General features: G+C 36.1%; 10 non-coding genes across 10 annotated transcripts; all 10 read left to right on the top strand.

The window, feature by feature from the left end:
* The first annotated feature begins 1,824 nt into the window (after positions 1 to 1,824).
* On the top strand, positions 1,825 to 1,897 carry TRNAT-UGU (transfer RNA threonine (anticodon UGU)). Its single transcript has one exon. It is a non-coding gene; the product is annotated as a tRNA-Thr (tRNA).
* Positions 1,898 to 3,005: 1,108 nt separating this feature from the next.
* TRNAT-UGU (transfer RNA threonine (anticodon UGU)) lies at positions 3,006 to 3,078 on the top strand. Its single transcript has one exon. It is a non-coding gene; the product is annotated as a tRNA-Thr (tRNA).
* Positions 3,079 to 4,565: 1,487 nt separating this feature from the next.
* On the top strand, positions 4,566 to 4,638 carry TRNAT-CGU (transfer RNA threonine (anticodon CGU)). The gene has a single exon. It is a non-coding gene; the product is annotated as a tRNA-Thr (tRNA).
* Positions 4,639 to 5,746: 1,108 nt separating this feature from the next.
* TRNAT-UGU (transfer RNA threonine (anticodon UGU)) lies at positions 5,747 to 5,819 on the top strand. Its single transcript has one exon. It is a non-coding gene; the product is annotated as a tRNA-Thr (tRNA).
* Positions 5,820 to 7,306: 1,487 nt separating this feature from the next.
* TRNAT-CGU (transfer RNA threonine (anticodon CGU)) lies at positions 7,307 to 7,379 on the top strand. The gene has a single exon. It is a non-coding gene; the product is annotated as a tRNA-Thr (tRNA).
* A 1,108-nt stretch (positions 7,380 to 8,487) lies between these two features.
* Positions 8,488 to 8,560, top strand: TRNAT-UGU (transfer RNA threonine (anticodon UGU)). The gene has a single exon. It is a non-coding gene; the product is annotated as a tRNA-Thr (tRNA).
* A 1,108-nt stretch (positions 8,561 to 9,668) lies between these two features.
* TRNAT-UGU (transfer RNA threonine (anticodon UGU)) lies at positions 9,669 to 9,741 on the top strand. The gene has a single exon. It is a non-coding gene; the product is annotated as a tRNA-Thr (tRNA).
* A 1,487-nt stretch (positions 9,742 to 11,228) lies between these two features.
* TRNAT-CGU (transfer RNA threonine (anticodon CGU)) lies at positions 11,229 to 11,301 on the top strand. The gene has a single exon. It is a non-coding gene; the product is annotated as a tRNA-Thr (tRNA).
* Positions 11,302 to 12,396: 1,095 nt separating this feature from the next.
* TRNAT-CGU (transfer RNA threonine (anticodon CGU)) lies at positions 12,397 to 12,469 on the top strand. The gene has a single exon. It is a non-coding gene; the product is annotated as a tRNA-Thr (tRNA).
* A 1,108-nt stretch (positions 12,470 to 13,577) lies between these two features.
* On the top strand, positions 13,578 to 13,650 carry TRNAT-UGU (transfer RNA threonine (anticodon UGU)). Its single transcript has one exon. It is a non-coding gene; the product is annotated as a tRNA-Thr (tRNA).
* The last annotated feature ends 7,763 nt before the right edge of the window (positions 13,651 to 21,413 follow it).

The following is a 21,413-nucleotide window of genomic DNA, read 5'->3' as shown; positions in this document are numbered from 1 at the left end:
ACTTTTTTGGGGGGCAATGGAAAAAAATTGCAATTTCGCCATAGTTTTTGGCGTTTTTTTTTTACGGTGTTCACTTTGCGGTTTAAATTACATATTAACTTTGTTAATGGAGTCATTACGGTCGCGGCGATACCACATATGTGTACTTTTTTTTTTTTTTTTACACTTTTACTAAATAAAACCACTTTTTATGGAAAAAAATGGTTTTATTTATTTTTTTACTGTACTTTTTATTAATAATCTTTATTTCACTTTGATGACTTATTTTATTAGTCCCACTAGGGGACTTTACTGTGCGATATTCCGATCGCTGCTATAATGCTCTGGTATACTTCGTATACCAGAGCATTATTGCCTGTCAGTGTAAATCTGACAGGCAAACTGTTAGGACGTGCCTCCGGCGCGTCCTAACAGGCATATGTCCAGGGCAGACCTGGGGGCTTTTATCAGTCCCCCGGCTGCCATGACACCGCATCGGAGACCCGCGATTGCATTCGCGGGCCGCCGATGAGTGAGAGAGGGAGCGCACTCCCGCTGTAAACAAAGTTAAATGCCGCGGTCGCTATTGACGGCGGCATTTAACGGGTTAAACGGCCGCGATCGAAGTAAACTTCGATCGCGGGCGTTGGAGCAGGAGCTCAGCTGTCATCAGACAGCAGAGCCCCCGCCTGCACGGGAGACCCGTGCAGGACTTAGACTAGGCTGACGTGAAAAGGCGTCAGCCTAGCCTAAAGCCCAGTAGTGAATGACGTTAAAAGGCGTAGACAATTCCAACATGTCATTTCCTTTAAGATAATTGCTTGGACCAAACTGAGAATATTCAGACATCATTGCTTCATTCAATCCATTGTTTATGTCCAACATTACAGCTTTTATTTTTTTATAAACAGGAAATTATGCATGTTCGGTCTCGCATGGAAAATTTTGGAAAAAAATTGCCTCTGGCCGTGTCAATTTTGTTCATAAAGGAAGATTTTTGCGCTGTTTCCATATACTTCACTCATTCAGTCCCCAAAAATATCAATTAATTTAGATGTGATTTCCAAACTGTCTAAAAGTTTGATTTGTTTCTCTATGTTTCTGTAGCATGTTTCTAAAACCTTAATGTAAAACATATAACATTTTTCATGACTGCATGATGGACAACTCTGTTTCTCTCCAATCTACTAAAAACCAATTTCATTTTTCTGTCAATCTACCGATTGACATGACTGTTTCTCTCCAATCCACTAAAAACCGATAAATAGCATCAATTCATTCAGTTGTGATTTCCAAACTGTCTAAAAGTTTGATTTGTTTCTATGTTTCTGAAGCATGTTTCTGATACCTTAATGTAAAACATAAATTTTTTTAGGAATTCATCATGGGCAATTCTGTTCCTCATTCTGTACCCCAAACACATCAATTCATTCAGATGTGATTTCCAAACTGTCTAAAAGTTTGATTTGCTTCTTTTTCTGAAGCATGTTTCTGATACCTTATAGTAAAACATAACATTTTTCATGAATGCATGATGGCCGATTCTTTTTTTCTCCAATCCACTAAAAACCTATTTCATTTTTCTGTCAATCTACCGATAAATAAGCAGCCAGTTCTAGAATTACAGTTTTACACTTTTATTTTCAGGCTTCTCATTTGTAAGAGCAGCTCTTTCAATTTTGTGCAAATCAACCAATAAATTTGCAGCTAGTTCTGGAGTTATGGTTTTAAACTGTGATTTGGTCATGCCTCCCTCTCCTTTGTAAGACCAACTATAGGCTAATGGAAGGATGCGACTTATGTGATTTCGAATAAAACCCACGTCGTTGCCATAGTCAATATGTCGGCTTAATAGCTCAGTGGTTAGAGCACTTGTCTTGTAAACCAGGGGTCGTGAGTTCAATTCTCTCTGGGGCCTTTACAGTCAGTGCCTAGAGTATTTCCTAAGGTAGTTACTTCATCACAGACTATTCCAACATGTCATTTCCTTTAAGATAATTGCTTGGTCCAAACATAGAATATTCAGACATCATTGCTTCATTCAATCCATTGTTTATGTCCAACATTACCTCTTTTATTTTTTTATAAACAGGAAATTATGCATGTTCGGTCTCGCATGGAAAATTTTTGAAAAAAATTGCCTCTGGCCGTGTCAATTTTGTTCATAAAGGAAGATTTTTGCGCTGTTTCCATATACTTCACTCATTCAGTCCCCAAAAATATCAATTAATTTAGATGTGATTTCCAAACTGTCTAAAAGTTTGATTTGTTTCTCTATGTTTCTGTAGCATGTTTCTAAAACCTTAATGTAAAACATATAACATTTTTCATGACTGCATGATGGACAACTCTGTTTCTCTCCAATCTACTAAAAACCAATTTCATTTTTCTGTCAATCTACCGATTGACATGACTGTTTCTCTCCAATCCACTAAAAACCGATAAATAGCATCAATTCATTCAGTTGTGATTTCCAAACTGTCTAAAAGTTTGATTTGTTTCTATGTTTCTGAAGCATGTTTCTGATACCTTAATGTAAAACATAAAATTTTTTAGGAATTCATCATGGGCAATTCTGTTCCTCATTCTGTACCCCAAACACATCAATTCATTCAGATGTGATTTCCAAACTGTCTAAAAGTTTGATTTGCTTCTTTTTCTGAAGCATGTTTCTGATACCTTATAGTAAAACATAACATTTTTCATGAATGCATGATGGCCGATTCTTTTTTTCTCCAATCCACTAAAAACCTATTTCATTTTTCTGTCAATCTACCGATAAATAAGCAGCCAGTTCTAGAATTACAGTTTTACACTTTTATTTTCAGGCTTCTCATTTGTAAGAGCAGCTCTTTCAATTTTGTGCAAATCAACCAATAAATTCGCAGCTAGTTCTGGAGTTATGGTTTTAAACTGTTATTTGGTCATGCCTCCCTCTCCTTTGTAAGACCAACTATAGGCTAATGGAAGGATACGACTTATGTGATTTCGAATAAAACCCACGTCGTTGCCATAGTCAATATGTCGGCTTCATAGCTCAGTGGTTAGAGCACTGGTCTTGTAAACCAGGGGTTGTGAGTTCAATTCTCACTGGGGCCTTTATAGTCAGTGCCTAGAGTATTTCCTAAGGTAGTTACTTCATCACAGACAATTCCAACATGTCATTTCCTTTAAGATAATTGCTTGGACCAAACTGAGAATATTCAGACATCATTGCTTCATTCAATCCATTGCTTATGTCCAACATTACCTCATTTATTTTATTATAAACAGGAAATTATGCATGTTCGGTCTCGCATGGAAAATTTTGGAAAAAAATTGCCTCTGGCCGTGTCAATTTTGTTCATAAAGGAAGATTTTTGCACTGTTTCCATATACTTCACTCATTCAGTCCCCAAAAATATCAATTAATTTAGATGTGATTTCCAAACTGTCTAAAAGTTTGATTTGTTTCTCTATGTTTCTGTAGCATGTTTCTAAAACCTTAATGTAAAACATAACATTTTTCATGACTGCATGATGGACAACTCTGTTTCTCTCCAATCTACTAAAAACCAATTTCATTTTTCTGTCAATCTACCGATTGACATGACTGTTTCTCTCCAATCCACTAAAAACCGATAAATAGCATCAATTCATTCAGTTGTGATTTCCAAACTGTCTAAAAGTTTGATTTGTTTCTATGTTTCTGAAGCATGTTTCTGATACCTTAATGTAAAACATAACATTTTTTAGGAATTCATCATGGGCAATTCTGTTCCTCATTCTGTACCCCAAACACATCAATTAATTTAGATGTGATTTCCAAACTGTCTAAAAGTTTGATTTGTTTCTCTATGTTTCTGTAGCATGTTTCTAAAACCTTAATGTAAAACATATAACATTTTTCATGACTGCATGATGGACAACTCTGTTTCTCTCCAATCTACTAAAAACCAATTTCATTTTTCTGTCAATCTACCGATTGACATGACTGTTTCTCTCCAATCCACTAAAAACCGATAAATAGCATCAATTCATTCAGTTGTGATTTCCAAACTGTCTAAAAGTTTGATTTGTTTCTATGTTTCTGAAGCATGTTTCTGATACCTTAATGTAAAACATAAATTTTTTTAGGAATTCATCATGGGCAATTCTGTTCCTCATTCTGTACCCCAAACACATCAATTCATTCAGATGTGATTTCCAAACTGTCTAAAAGTTTGATTTGCTTCTTTTTCTGAAGCATGTTTCTGATACCTTATAGTAAAACATAACATTTTTCATGAATGCATGATGGCCGATTCTTTTTTTCTCCAATCCACTAAAAACCTATTTCATTTTTCTGTCAATCTACCGATAAATAAGCAGCCAGTTCTAGAATTACAGTTTTACACTTTTATTTTCAGGCTTCTCATTTGTAAGAGCAGCTCTTTCAATTTTGTGCAAATCAACCAATAAATTTGCAGCTAGTTCTGGAGTTATGGTTTTAAACTGTGATTTGGTCATGCCTCCCTCTCCTTTGTAAGACCAACTATAGGCTAATGGAAGGATGCGACTTATGTGATTTCGAATAAAACCCACGTCGTTGCCATAGTCAATATGTCGGCTTAATAGCTCAGTGGTTAGAGCACTTGTCTCGTAAACCAGGGGTCGTGAGTTCAATTCTCTCTGGGGCCTTTACAGTCAGTGCCTAGAGTATTTCCTAAGGTAGTTACTTCATCACAGACTATTCCAACATGTCATTTCCTTTAAGATAATTGCTTGGTCCAAACATAGAATATTCAGACATCATTGCTTCATTCAATCCATTGTTTATGTCCAACATTACCTCTTTTATTTTTTTATAAACAGGAAATTATGCATGTTCGGTCTCGCATGGAAAATTTTTGAAAAAAATTGCCTCTGGCCGTGTCAATTTTGTTCATAAAGGAAGATTTTTGCGCTGTTTCCATATACTTCACTCATTCAGTCCCCAAAAATATCAATTAATTTAGATGTGATTTCCAAACTGTCTAAAAGTTTGATTTGTTTCTCTATGTTTCTGTAGCATGTTTCTAAAACCTTAATGTAAAACATATAACATTTTTCATGACTGCATGATGGACAACTCTGTTTCTCTCCAATCTACTAAAAACCAATTTCATTTTTCTGTCAATCTACCGATTGACATGACTGTTTCTCTCCAATCCACTAAAAACCGATAAATAGCATCAATTCATTCAGTTGTGATTTCCAAACTGTCTAAAAGTTTGATTTGTTTCTATGTTTCTGAAGCATGTTTCTGATACCTTAATGTAAAACATAAAATTTTTTAGGAATTCATCATGGGCAATTCTGTTCCTCATTCTGTACCCCAAACACATCAATTCATTCAGATGTGATTTCCAAACTGTCTAAAAGTTTGATTTGCTTCTTTTTCTGAAGCATGTTTCTGATACCTTATAGTAAAACATAACATTTTTCATGAATGCATGATGGCCGATTCTTTTTTTCTCCAATCCACTAAAAACCTATTTCATTTTTCTGTCAATCTACCGATAAATAAGCAGCCAGTTCTAGAATTACAGTTTTACACTTTTATTTTCAGGCTTCTCATTTGTAAGAGCAGCTCTTTCAATTTTGTGCAAATCAACCAATAAATTCGCAGCTAGTTCTGGAGTTATGGTTTTAAACTGTTATTTGGTCATGCCTCCCTCTCCTTTGTAAGACCAACTATAGGCTAATGGAAGGATACGACTTATGTGATTTCGAATAAAACCCACGTCGTTGCCATAGTCAATATGTCGGCTTCATAGCTCAGTGGTTAGAGCACTGGTCTTGTAAACCAGGGGTTGTGAGTTCAATTCTCACTGGGGCCTTTATAGTCAGTGCCTAGAGTATTTCCTAAGGTAGTTACTTCATCACAGACAATTCCAACATGTCATTTCCTTTAAGATAATTGCTTGGACCAAACTGAGAATATTCAGACATCATTGCTTCATTCAATCCATTGCTTATGTCCAACATTACCTCATTTATTTTATTATAAACAGGAAATTATGCATGTTCGGTCTCGCATGGAAAATTTTGGAAAAAAATTGCCTCTGGCCGTGTCAATTTTGTTCATAAAGGAAGATTTTTGCACTGTTTCCATATACTTCACTCATTCAGTCCCCAAAAATATCAATTAATTTAGATGTGATTTCCAAACTGTCTAAAAGTTTGATTTGTTTCTCTATGTTTCTGTAGCATGTTTCTAAAACCTTAATGTAAAACATAACATTTTTCATGACTGCATGATGGACAACTCTGTTTCTCTCCAATCTACTAAAAACCAATTTCATTTTTCTGTCAATCTACCGATTGACATGACTGTTTCTCTCCAATCCACTAAAAACCGATAAATAGCATCAATTCATTCAGTTGTGATTTCCAAACTGTCTAAAAGTTTGATTTGTTTCTATGTTTCTGAAGCATGTTTCTGATACCTTAATGTAAAACATAACATTTTTTAGGAATTCATCATGGGCAATTCTGTTCCTCATTCTGTACCCCAAACACATCAATTAATTTAGATGTGATTTCCAAACTGTCTAAAAGTTTGATTTGTTTCTCTATGTTTCTGTAGCATGTTTCTAAAACCTTAATGTAAAACATATAACATTTTTCATGACTGCATGATGGACAACTCTGTTTCTCTCCAATCTACTAAAAACCAATTTCATTTTTCTGTCAATCTACCGATTGACATGACTGTTTCTCTCCAATCCACTAAAAACCGATAAATAGCATCAATTCATTCAGTTGTGATTTCCAAACTGTCTAAAAGTTTGATTTGTTTCTATGTTTCTGAAGCATGTTTCTGATACCTTAATGTAAAACATAAATTTTTTTAGGAATTCATCATGGGCAATTCTGTTCCTCATTCTGTACCCCAAACACATCAATTCATTCAGATGTGATTTCCAAACTGTCTAAAAGTTTGATTTGCTTCTTTTTCTGAAGCATGTTTCTGATACCTTATAGTAAAACATAACATTTTTCATGAATGCATGATGGCCGATTCTTTTTTTCTCCAATCCACTAAAAACCTATTTCATTTTTCTGTCAATCTACCGATAAATAAGCAGCCAGTTCTAGAATTACAGTTTTACACTTTTATTTTCAGGCTTCTCATTTGTAAGAGCAGCTCTTTCAATTTTGTGCAAATCAACCAATAAATTTGCAGCTAGTTCTGGAGTTATGGTTTTAAACTGTGATTTGGTCATGCCTCCCTCTCCTTTGTAAGACCAACTATAGGCTAATGGAAGGATGCGACTTATGTGATTTCGAATAAAACCCACGTCGTTGCCATAGTCAATATGTCGGCTTAATAGCTCAGTGGTTAGAGCACTTGTCTCGTAAACCAGGGGTCGTGAGTTCAATTCTCCCTGGGGCCTTTACAGTCAGTGCCTAGAGTATTTCCTAAGGTAGTTACTTCATCACAGACTATTCCAACATGTCATTTCCTTTAAGATAATTGCTTGGTCCAAACTGAGAATATTCAGACATCATTGCTTCATTCAATCCATTGTTTATGTCCAACATTACCTCTTTTATTTTTTTATAAACAGGAAATTATGCATGTTCGGTCTCGCATGGAAAATTTTTGAAAAAAATTGCCTCTGGCCGTGTCAATTTTGTTCATAAAGGAAGATTTTTGCGCTGTTTCCATATACTTCACTCATTCAGTCCCCAAAAATATCAATTAATTTAGATGTGATTTCCAAACTGTCTAAAAGTTTGATTTGTTTCTCTATGTTTCTGTAGCATGTTTCTAAAACCTTAATGTAAAACATATAACATTTTTCATGACTGCATGATGGACAACTCTGTTTCTCTCCAATCTACTAAAAACCAATTTCATTTTTCTGTCAATCTACCGATTGACATGACTGTTTCTCTCCAATCCACTAAAAACCGATAAATAGCATCAATTCATTCAGTTGTGATTTCCAAACTGTCTAAAAGTTTGATTTGTTTCTATGTTTCTGAAGCATGTTTCTGATACCTTAATGTAAAACATAAAATTTTTTAGGAATTCATCATGGGCAATTCTGTTCCTCATTCTGTACCCCAAACACATCAATTCATTCAGATGTGATTTCCAAACTGTCTAAAAGTTTGATTTGCTTCTTTTTCTGAAGCATGTTTCTGATACCTTATAGTAAAACATAACATTTTTCATGAATGCATGATGGCCGATTCTTTTTTTCTCCAATCCACTAAAAACCTATTTCATTTTTCTGTCAATCTACCGATAAATAAGCAGCCAGTTCTAGAATTACAGTTTTACACTTTTATTTTCAGGCTTCTCATTTGTAAGAGCAGCTCTTTCAATTTTGTGCAAATCAACCAATAAATTCGCAGCTAGTTCTGGAGTTATGGTTTTAAACTGTTATTTGGTCATGCCTCCCTCTCCTTTGTAAGACCAACTATAGGCTAATGGAAGGATACGACTTATGTGATTTCGAATAAAACCCACGTCGTTGCCATAGTCAATATGTCGGCTTCATAGCTCAGTGGTTAGAGCACTGGTCTTGTAAACCAGGGGTTGTGAGTTCAATTCTCACTGGGGCCTTTATAGTCAGTGCCTAGAGTATTTCCTAAGGTAGTTACTTCATCACAGACAATTCCAACATGTCATTTCCTTTAAGATAATTGCTTGGACCAAACTGAGAATATTCAGACATCATTGCTTCATTCAATCCATTGTTTATGTCCAACATTACCTCTTTTATTTTTTTATAAACAGGAAATTATGCATGTTCGGTCTCGCATGGAAAATTTTTGAAAAAAATTGCCTCTGGCCGTGTCAATTTTGTTCATAAAGGAAGATTTTTGCGCTGTTTCCATATACTTCACTCATTCAGTCCCCAAAAATATCAATTAATTTAGATGTGATTTCCAAACTGTCTAAAAGTTTGATTTGTTTCTCTATGTTTCTGTAGCATGTTTCTAAAACCTTAATGTAAAACATATAACATTTTTCATGACTGCATGATGGACAACTCTGTTTCTCTCCAATCTACTAAAAACCAATTTCATTTTTCTGTCAATCTACCGATTGACATGACTGTTTCTCTCCAATCCACTAAAAACCGATAAATAGCATCAATTCATTCAGTTGTGATTTCCAAACTGTCTAAAAGTTTGATTTGTTTCTATGTTTCTGAAGCATGTTTCTGATACCTTAATGTAAAACATAAAATTTTTTAGGAATTCATCATGGGCAATTCTGTTCCTCATTCTGTACCCCAAACACATCAATTCATTCAGATGTGATTTCCAAACTGTCTAAAAGTTTGATTTGCTTCTTTTTCTGAAGCATGTTTCTGATACCTTATAGTAAAACATAACATTTTTCATGAATGCATGATGGCCGATTCTTTTTTTCTCCAATCCACTAAAAACCTATTTCATTTTTCTGTCAATCTACCGATAAATAAGCAGCCAGTTCTAGAATTACAGTTTTACACTTTTATTTTCAGGCTTCTCATTTGTAAGAGCAGCTCTTTCAATTTTGTGCAAATCAACCAATAAATTCGCAGCTAGTTCTGGAGTTATGGTTTTAAACTGTTATTTGGTCATGCCTCCCTCTCCTTTGTAAGACCAACTATAGGCTAATGGAAGGATACGACTTATGTGATTTCGAATAAAACCCACGTCGTTGCCATAGTCAATATGTCGGCTTCATAGCTCAGTGGTTAGAGCACTGGTCTTGTAAACCAGGGGTTGTGAGTTCAATTCTCACTGGGGCCTTTATAGTCAGTGCCTAGAGTATTTCCTAAGGTAGTTACTTCATCACAGACAATTCCAACACGTCATTTCCTTTAAGATAATTGCTTGGACCAAACTGAGAATATTCAGACATCATTGCTTCATTCAATCCATTGCTTATGTCCAACATTACCTCATTTATTTTATTATAAACAGGAAATTATGCATGTTCGGTCTCGCATGGAAAATTTTGGAAAAAAATTGCCTCTGGCCGTGTCAATTTTGTTCATAAAGGAAGATTTTTGCACTGTTTCCATATACTTCACTCATTCAGTCCCCAAAAATATCAATTAATTTAGATGTGATTTCCAAACTGTCTAAAAGTTTGATTTGTTTCTCTATGTTTCTGTAGCATGTTTCTAAAACCTTAATGTAAAACATAACATTTTTCATGACTGCATGATGGACAACTCTGTTTCTCTCCAATCTACTAAAAACCAATTTCATTTTTCTGTCAATCTACCGATTGACATGACTGTTTCTCTCCAATCCACTAAAAACCGATAAATAGCATCAATTCATTCAGTTGTGATTTCCAAACTGTCTAAAAGTTTGATTTGTTTCTATGTTTCTGAAGCATGTTTCTGATACCTTAATGTAAAACATAACATTTTTTAGGAATTCATCATGGGCAATTCTGTTCCTCATTCTGTACCCCAAACACATCAATTAATTTAGATGTGATTTCCAAACTGTCTAAAAGTTTGATTTGTTTCTCTATGTTTCTGTAGCATGTTTCTAAAACCTTAATGTAAAACATATAACATTTTTCATGACTGCATGATGGACAACTCTGTTTTTCTCCAATCTACTAAAAACCAATTTCATTTTTCTGTCAATCTACCGATTGACAAGACTGTTTCTCTCCAATCCACTAAAAACCGATAAATAGCATCAATTCATTCAGTTGTGATTTCCAAACTGTCTAAAAGTTTGATTTGTTTCTATGTTTCTGAAGCATGTTTCTGATACCTTAATGTAAAACATAACATTTTTTAGGAATTTATCATGGGCAATTCTGTTCCTCATTCTGTACCCCAAACACATCAATTCATTCAGATGTGATTTCCAAACTGTCTAAAAGTTTGATTTGTTTCTGTTTCTGAAGCATGTTTCTGATACCTTATAGTAAAACATAACATTTTTCATGAATGCATGATGGACAATTCTTTTTTTCTCCAATCCACTAAAAACCTATTTCATTTTTCTGTCAATCTACCGATAAATAAGCAGCCAGTTCTAGAATTACAGTTTTACACTTTTATTTTCAGGCTTCTCATTTGTAAGAGCAGCTCTTTCAATTTTGTTCAAATCAACCAATAAATTCGCAGCTAGTTCTGGAGTTATGGTTTTAAACTGTTATTTGGTCATGCCTCCCTCTCCTTTGTAAGACCAACTATAGGCTAATGGAAGGATACGACTTATGTGATTTCGAATAAAACCCACGTCGTTGCCATAGTCAATATGTCGGCTTCATAGCTCAGTGGTTAGAGCACTGGTCTCGTAAACCAGGGGTCGTGAGTTCAATTCTCACTGGGGCCTTTATAGTCAGTGCCTAGAGTATTTCCTAAGGTAGTTACTTCATCACAGACAATTCCAACATGTCATTTCCTTTAAGATAATTGCTTGGACCAAACTGAGAATATTCAGACATCATTGCTTCATTCAATCCAACATTACAGCTTTTATTTTTTTATAAACAGGAAATTATGCATGTTCGGTCTCGCATGGAAAATTTTGGAAAAAAATTGCCTCTGGCCGTGTCAATTTTGTTCATAAAGGAAGATTTTTGCGCTGTTTCCATATACTTCACTCATTCAGTCCCCAAAAATATCAATTAATTTAGATGTGATTTCCAAACTGTCTAAAAGTTTGATTTGTTTCTCTATGTTTCTGTAGCATGTTTCTAAAACCTTAATGTAAAACATATAACATTTTTCATGACTGCATGATGGACAACTCTGTTTCTCTCCAATCTACTAAAAACCAATTTCATTTTTCTGTCAATCTACCGATTGACATGACTGTTTCTCTCCAATCCACTAAAAACCGATAAATAGCATCAATTCATTCAGTTGTGATTTCCAAACTGTCTAAAAGTTTGATTTGTTTCTATGTTTCTGAAGCATGTTTCTGATACCTTAATGTAAAACATAAATTTTTTTAGGAATTCATCATGGGCAATTCTGTTCCTCATTCTGTACCCCAAACACATCAATTCATTCAGATGTGATTTCCAAACTGTCTAAAAGTTTGATTTGCTTCTTTTTCTGAAGCATGTTTCTGATACCTTATAGTAAAACATAACATTTTTCATGAATGCATGATGGCCGATTCTTTTTTTCTCCAATCCACTAAAAACCTATTTCATTTTTCTGTCAATCTACCGATAAATAAGCAGCCAGTTCTAGAATTACAGTTTTACACTTTTATTTTCAGGCTTCTCATTTGTAAGAGCAGCTCTTTCAATTTTGTGCAAATCAACCAATAAATTCGCAGCTAGTTCTGGAGTTATGGTTTTAAACTGTGATTTGGTCATGCCTCCCTCTCCTTTGTAAGACCAACTATAGGCTAATGGAAGGATGCGACTTATGTGATTTCGAATAAAACCCACGTCGTTGCCATAGTCAATATGTCGGCTTAATAGCTCAGTGGTTAGAGCACTTGTCTCGTAAACCAGGGGTCGTGAGTTCAATTCTCCCTGGGGCCTTTACAGTCAGTGCCTAGAGTATTTCCTAAGGTAGTTACTTCATCACAGACTATTCCAACATGTCATTTCCTTTAAGATAATTGCTTGGTCCAAACTGAGAATATTCAGACATCATTGCTTCATTCAATCCATTGTTTATGTCCAACATTACCTCTTTTATTTTTTTATAAACAGGAAATTATGCATGTTCGGTCTCGCATGGAAAATTTTTGAAAAAAATTGCCTCTGGCCGTGTCAATTTTGTTCATAAAGGAAGATTTTTGCGCTGTTTCCATATACTTCACTCATTCAGTCCCCAAAAATATCAATTAATTTAGATGTGATTTCCAAACTGTCTAAAAGTTTGATTTGTTTCTCTATGTTTCTGTAGCATGTTTCTAAAACCTTAATGTAAAACATATAATATTTTTCATGACTGCATGATGGACAACTCTGTTTCTCTCCAATCTACTAAAAACCAATTTCATTTTTCTGTCAATCTACCGATTGACATGACTGTTTCTCTCCAATCCACTAAAAACCGATAAATAGCATCAATTCATTCAGTTGTGATTTCCAAACTGTCTAAAAGTTTGATTTGTTTCTATGTTTCTGAAGCATGTTTCTGATACCTTAATGTAAAACATAAAATTTTTTAGGAATTCATCATGGGCAATTCTGTTCCTCATTCTGTACCCCAAACACATCAATTCATTCAGATGTGATTTCCAAACTGTCTAAAAGTTTGATTTGCTTCTTTTTCTGAAGCATGTTTCTGATACCTTATAGTAAAACATAACATTTTTCATGAATGCATGATGGCCGATTCTTTTTTTCTCCAATCCACTAAAAACCTATTTCATTTTTCTGTCAATCTACCGATAAATAAGCAGCCAGTTCTAGAATTACAGTTTTACACTTTTATTTTCAGGCTTCTCATTTGTAAGAGCAGCTCTTTCAATTTTGTGCAAATCAACCAATAAATTCGCAGCTAGTTCTGGAGTTATGGTTTTAAACTGTTATTTGGTCATGCCTCCCTCTCCTTTGTAAGACCAACTATAGGCTAATGGAAGGATACGACTTATGTGATTTCGAATAAAACCCACGTCGTTGCCATAGTCAATATGTCGGCTTCATAGCTCAGTGGTTAGAGCACTGGTCTTGTAAACCAGGGGTTGTGAGTTCAATTCTCACTGGGGCCTTTATAGTCAGTGCCTAGAGTATTTCCTAAGGTAGTTACTTCATCACAGACAATTCCAACATGTCATTTCCTTTAAGATAATTGCTTGGACCAAACTGAGAATATTCAGACATCATTGCTTCATTCAATCCATTGCTTATGTCCAACATTACCTCATTTATTTTATTATAAACAGGAAATTATGCATGTTCGGTCTCGCATGGAAAATTTTGGAAAAAAATTGCCTCTGGCCGTGTCAATTTTGTTCATAAAGGAAGATTTTTGCACTGTTTCCATATACTTCACTCATTCAGTCCCCAAAAATATCAATTAATTTAGATGTGATTTCCAAACTGTCTAAAAGTTTGATTTGTTTCTCTATGTTTCTGTAGCATGTTTCTAAAACCTTAATGTAAAACATAACATTTTTCATGACTGCATGATGGACAACTCTGTTTCTCTCCAATCTACTAAAAACCAATTTCATTTTTCTGTCAATCTACCGATTGACATGACTGTTTCTCTCCAATCCACTAAAAACCGATAAATAGCATCAATTCATTCAGTTGTGATTTCCAAACTGTCTAAAAGTTTGATTTGTTTCTATGTTTCTGAAGCATGTTTCTGATACCTTAATGTAAAACATAACATTTTTTAGGAATTCATCATGGGCAATTCTGTTCCTCATTCTGTACCCCAAACACATCAATTAATTTAGATGTGATTTCCAAACTGTCTAAAAGTTTGATTTGTTTCTCTATGTTTCTGTAGCATGTTTCTAAAACCTTAATGTAAAACATATAACATTTTTCATGACTGCATGATGGACAACTCTGTTTCTCTCCAATCTACTAAAAACCAATTTCATTTTTCTGTCAATCTACCGATTGACATGACTGTTTCTCTCCAATCCACTAAAAACCGATAAATAGCATCAATTCATTCAGTTGTGATTTCCAAACTGTCTAAAAGTTTGATTTGCTTCTTTTTCTGAAGCATGTTTCTGATACCTTAATGTAAAACATAACATTTTTTAGGAATTCATCATGGGCAATTCTGTTCCTCATTCTGTACCCCAAACACATCAATTAATTTAGATGTGATTTCCAAACTGTCTAAAAGTTTGATTTGTTTCTCTATGTTTCTGTAGCATGTTTCTGATACCTTAATGTAAAACATAAAAATTTTTAGGAATTCATCATGGACAATTCTGTTCCTCATTCTGTTCCCCAATCACATCAATTCATTCAGATGTGATTTCCAAAGTGTCTAAAAGTTTGATTTCACCCGACGGTACCCTCCGACGGAAACCCGGAACGGAAATGAACGGTGATGTGAAAAGGCCCTTAGAAGTCAAATATTCATACGGAAAAATTGTTTCATCCAGCCCATCATTTATGTCCAACATTAACACTTGATTTATTTTTTATAAACAGGAAATTTAGAATGTTCGGTCTCGCTTGGAAAATTGTGAAAAAAAACATTGGCTCTGGCCGTGTCAATTTTGTTCATAAAGGAAGATTTTTGCACTGCTTTCATATACTTCACTCATTCAGTCCCCAAAAACATCAATACATTCAGTTGTAATTTCAAAAATGTCTAAAAGTTTGATTTGTTTCTATGTTTCTGAAGCATGTTTCTGATACCTTAATGTAAAACATAACATTTAACATTTTTAATTTTTCTGCCAATCTAACGAAAAATAAGCAGTCAGTTCTAGAATTAGGGTTTTAAATTTTCATTTTCATGCTTCTCACTTGTAAGAGCAGCTCTTTCATTTTTCTTGAAATCAAACAATAAATTTGCAGCCAGTTCTCGAGTCCTGCTTCTCTTTTGCAAGACCAACTATAGGATAATGGAAGGATATGACCTGGGTGATTTCAAATAAAACTCACGACGTTGCTTCTGTCAAACCAATGTGTCGGCTTCAAAGTCAGTGGTTAGAGCACTGGTCTTGTAAACCAGGGGGCATGAATTAAATTTTTACTGGGGCCTTTGTTCCTTCTGCGTTGACCATCTAATAAGATAATTGCTTAATCACTGAAAATACCTAGATGTCATAAAATAGTTGCTTGGTCTGAAAAGTCAAATATTCATACAGAAAATGGTCTAAGATGTAAAATATTCATACTAAAAAGTTGTTTCATACAACCCATCATTTATGTCCAATATTAACACTTGATTTATTTTTTATAAACAAGAAATTATGCATGTTCGGTCCCGCTTGGAAATTTTTTTTAAAAAAAAACATAGCCTCTGGCCATGTCAATTGTATTTCAAAAGGAAGATTTTTGCACTGTTTCCATATACTTCACTCATTCAGTCCCCAAAAACATCAATACATTCAGTTGTGATTTAAAAAACGTCTAAAAGTTTGATTTGTTTCTATGTTTCTGATGCATGGTTCTGATACCTTAATGTAAGACAAAAAATTTTTTTATGACTGATTGATGAACAATTCTGTTTCTGATACCTTAAGCCCTTAACGCTCAGTGACATACTATTCCGTCATAGTAACCATCCTGTTTGAAGGAATAGTACATCACGGGAGGAAAGGCCATTTCCACCGTCTTCCCAACACATACAGGAGCTCTGACAGCTGCTGTCTTGTACAGCGGTTGCCGCAGCTCCCATAGCGGGGACCAATCGCTGTGTTCCCACTGATTAACCCCTTAAAAGACGCTTTCAATAGTGATCGCGGCTTTTTAGGGGTTAAACCACCATCGACTGCCCGCTACATGATAGCGGGCAGCGATGGTTGCTATGGAAACCGGATGCCTAACAATGGCGTACGGCTATGCCATCTACGGAAGCCTAGTGGGTCCTGACAAAGTTAGGACCCACTATGCTTGCTGTCAGTGAGTAACTGACAGCTCTAATACACTGCACTACGCATGTAGTGCAGTGTATTAGAATTGCGATCAGGGCTAGTGGGACAAAAGTAATAAGGTAAAAAAAAAGTTTAAAAAAAGTTGTGTAAAAATAAGAAAATAAGAGTTTTAAAAATAAAAATCCCCCTTTTTCCTTAATCAGTCCTTTATCATTAATAAAAATAACCTATACATAATTTGTATCGCCGCGTCCGTAACGACCTGAACTACAAAATTATTTCATTATTTATCCCGCGCGGTGAACGCCATAAAAGAAAATAATAATAAACCATACCAGAATCACAATTGTTTGGTCACTTCACCTCCCAAAAAAATGGAATAAAAAGAGATCAAAAAGTCGCATGTACCTAAAATTGGTACTGATCGAAACTAGTTCGTTAAGCAAAAAACAAGTCCTCGCACGGCTTTCTTAATGGAAATATAAAAACGTTATAGCTCTTAGAATAAAGGAACACAAAAAGTAAATGATTTTTTACAAAAAGTATTTCATTGTGCAAACGCCATAAAAAAAACAAAAAAAAAACTATAAACATATGGTATCGCCGTAATGTCATATTTAGTGCACGGTGAAAGCTGTAAAAAAAAATAGAATAAAAAAACAATAGTAGAATTGCTGTTTTTTAGTTACCACACCTCTTAAAAATAGAATAAAAAGTGATCAAAAAGTCGCAAGCACCCCATGAAAAACTACAATGAATTCCTCAAGGGGTCTAATTTCCAATATAGGGTCACTTTTGGGGTGTTTTCACTGTTTTGGCACCACAAGAGCTCTTCAAACCGGACATGCTGCCTAATAAGAAGGAGGCCTCAAAATCCACTAGGTGCTCCTTTGCTTCGGAGGCCGGTGCTTCAGTCCATTACCACACTAGGGTTACATGTGGGAGATTTCTCAAAACTGCAGAATCTGGGGAATAAATATTGAGTTGCCTTTCTCTGGTAAAAACTTCTGTTTTACAGAAAATAATGGAATAAAAAGGATTTTCTGACAAAAAAAAAAAAGTAAATTTCACCTCTACTTTGCTCTAAATTCCAGTGAAACACCTAAAGGGTTAATCAACTTTCTATATGCTGTTGTGAATACTTTGAGCGGTCTAGTTTCTAAAATGGGTTGTTCGATAGGGGTTTCTAATATATAGGCCCCACAAAGCAACTTCAGAACTGAACTGGAACCTAAAAAAAAATGAAAATGAGGCAATACTTCGCTTCTTACATTATACTGACAATGAGCAGTGCCCATCCTGAGATGACCCCAGTTTTGACCGTTTGTATAAACGGAGATCCCTATTAGACCGTTTCAGTGCACGATTTTCCCAAGCATACACCCCTGAGAAGTGTATTTCTATTGAGGAGTGCTTGGTACATTTTAAAGGGAGGCTTCAATTCCGCCAGTACCTGCCGAGTAAGAGGGCAAGGTATGGCGTGAAGATGTATAAGATGTGCGAGAGTGCATTAGGGTATACCTACAAATTTAGGATATATGAAGTGAAGGACACCAGTATTCAGCCCCCAGAATGCCCCCCCCTTACTGGGCGTTAATGCAAAAATTGTGTGGGATTTGGTGCACCCACTGCTGGACCAGGGTTACCACCTCTACCTGTATAATTTTTATACCAGCGTCCCACTCTTCAACTGCCTCGCTTCCAGAAGTCCTGCGGCATGCGGCACTGCTAGAAGAAATCTGAGAGGCCTCCCTAAGACACTGCTTGGGCAACACTCAGAAGGGGTGAGAGCAGGGCACATTCTAACAGCAACATATTATGTGTCAAGTACAAGAGAGATGTCCTTGTATAGACAACAATACATGGCCACACCAGTACCCATGTACCTGTACGAAGTACCAGTACAGAGACCCCCCAAACAAGACTGCATCCTGGACTACAATAGGTACATGGGAGGGGTGGACTTGTCAGATCAAGTTCTGAAGCCCTACAGCACCATGTGGTGTGGTAAAAGAAGCTGGCTGTACACATCATACAGATGGCATTGTACAATGTGTACGTGCTACGTCGATGAGCAGGCCAGACGGGAACTTTCCTGGAATTTCAAGAGGTTGTTATCAAGAAACTAATCTTTAGGGACCAAGAAGGGGGGACACCCAGCACTTCAGGAAGTGAGGCCACAAGCATCATACCAGGGCAACACTTTCCAGGAGAAGTTCCCCAAACTGGCAAGAAGGGAGAAAGTCAAAAGAGGTGCAAAGTCTGCTATGAGGGGGATAAGGAAGGACACAATATATAAATGTGACACGTGTCGTGAAAAACCAGGGCTCTGTATGAAAGAGTCTTTAAAAATCAAGGGATGTGTGACGATCGCCGATCTCAGGTCACGTCACAGGGGTGAATTACACTACTGAGCTTATTAATTTACCCCATAAATCCACGCCCACCTACTCTAGATGACAGGATTAAGCAAAATTACTCACATAGGTTTCAAACACCCCAGTAATTTATACCACAGTATGCTACCACCACCTATACTTATCTAGGCAATAGGGGCCTATGTCTCTATGTTCCCTTAACACCAGTTCCTATAACACAGGTTATCTAAACTGAACATAAAATACAGGTAACGTTCCTCACTTTCGGAAGATTAAGTTCTATAACACTACAAGGAAGAGACTTATAAAGATTTCAAATTTAATACACAATAGTGCAGTGCAATACATAAAATAGTTGTCAGATTAAAAGATAAAAAATATACATACAGTTACAATGCAATCAAACAGTTTATGAAAATAAAAGGGATAAAAGAAACAGAACAAAACCTTACTGATGTACAGCGGCGATATCCTGGCTGTGGGGATAGCTGAAAATATGGGCAGTCACTCCAACCGAGATATGGATCCCCAAAGACTGACACTGACCCTCATTTCTCCTGGCATTTTAAACCCAGTTTTTCCCTCCAGTTCACTGGCTGGTGATGTCACTGAAAGGAGGCTGTTCATATGATAATGAGGCATACTCCTCCCATTACACAGTTGTATTTCTATAGAGAAACATATAAGTGGTCATGTGTCCTTGCAGGAATCCCCTAGAAATATAATATTACCTGCATTCACCTGTGCAGACATTTACAAACCAGGGCATATCAAACAACACTATAATAGGCCCATGTTTTTAGCCAATATCCAATTTCAGGTACTTCCTCTGAGCGTATGGATGTGAATTTGACATATATGTGAGGGCTATTTCCCCTAATCATAACTAGCTATGTGGGTCACTACAAATATCAATTATGATGGGGTTTGCCTTGATGTATCATACTTTCTTTGAACATAAGCCATTGTCACAAGTTTCTCCTGGTCCACAGGCAGACACACCACAGGCATCCATTTGCATAGCTTTAGATGTTTGGTCAGGATGTTTGGGGCAATTACTTCTACCTCTGGGTGAGAATCCTATCTAAGGCTAGATGCAAGCCCTGGTGACAAATTCTTAATCAGCACATCTCGCACCTTGGTGAGGAAAGAGTCAATTAAACATTTGTCAGACAGTGGACATCCTTTGATGGCCACAGATCTGCATTTCTTATGTACATCAGTTGCATCTTCTGTGTTAGAAAGAGTTATGAAATGACCTCCTAATAACCTACTTTTGATTCGCTTACCTATAACACCACAGGATGTATGATAAATTTTAAATCTACCCCAGTTATACTTGCCCTGATGCACTCCGCACAGCTTATCCCCCTCATCTTTCCCTTCTGAGCCCTGCTGTGTGTCCAGCCAGCTGATAACAAGTGGGGTCACTTCTCGGGGGTTTCAACTGTACTGGTACCTCAGGGGCTACAGCATACAGCCCCAGAAAATCCCCAATAGGCCGAATGGTGGTTCTTTCCTTCTGAGCCCTCCCATGGGCCCAAACGGCAGTTTATCACCACAAACGGGATATTGCCGCACTCAGGCCAAATTGGGCAACACAACGGGGTATTTTATTCCTTGTGAAAAAATTTTTTTTTTTTAATTCACAGCCCAATTCAAATATCTTCTGTGAAAAAACTGTGGGGTCTAAATGGTCACAACCCCCATAAATGAATTCCTTGTGGGGTGTATTTTCCAAAATGGGGTCACTTCTGGTGGGTTTTCATTGCTTTGATACCTCTGGGGCTCTGCAAATGCGACATGGCACCCGAAAACCAATCCCGCAAATTCTGAACTCCAAAGAATACAGCGCGCCTTCCCTTCTGGGGCCTCCCATGGGCCCAAACTGCAGTTTATCGCCACAAATGGGGTATTGCTGCACTCAGGAGAAATAAGGCAACAAAATGGGGTATTTTTTTCCCTGTGAAAATAAGAAATTTTGATGAAAAATTACATTTTATTGGAAAAAAATGACATTTTTTTAATTTCACAGGCCAATTCAAATACGTCCGCTGTAAAAACTGTAGGGTCAAAATGGTAACAACAACCATAAATCAATTCCTTGAGGGGTGTAGTTTCCAAAATGGGGTCACTTTTGGGTGATTCCCACTGTTTTGGCACCCCAAAACCTCTTCAAACCTGGCATGCTGCCTAAAATATATTCTAATAAAAAAAAAAAAAAAAGAGGCCCCAAAATGCACTAGGTGCTTCTTTGCTTCTGGGGCTTGTATTTTAGTCCACGAGCACACTAGAGCCATATGTGGGACATAAAAACTGCAGAATCTGGACAATACATATTTAGTAGTGTTTCTCTGGTAAAACCTTCTGTGTTACAGAAAAAAAAAATTAATAAAATTGAAATTCAGCAAGAAAAATGAAATGTGCAAATTTCACCTCCACTTTGCTTTAATTCCTGTGAAATTCATAAAGGGTTAAAAAAACTTTCTAAATGCTGTTTTTAATACTTTGAGGGGTCTAGTTTTTAAAATGGGGGTTTCTAATACATAGGCCCCTCAAAGCCACTTCAGAACTGAA

This window comes from Rhinoderma darwinii, chromosome 1 (assembly GCF_050947455.1).
Source record: "Rhinoderma darwinii isolate aRhiDar2 chromosome 1, aRhiDar2.hap1, whole genome shotgun sequence".
Lineage (NCBI taxonomy): Eukaryota > Metazoa > Chordata > Amphibia > Anura > Rhinodermatidae > Rhinoderma > Rhinoderma darwinii.
Note: the sequence above shows the minus strand (reverse complement) of the source record. Positions and strands in the feature narration are given on the sequence as shown.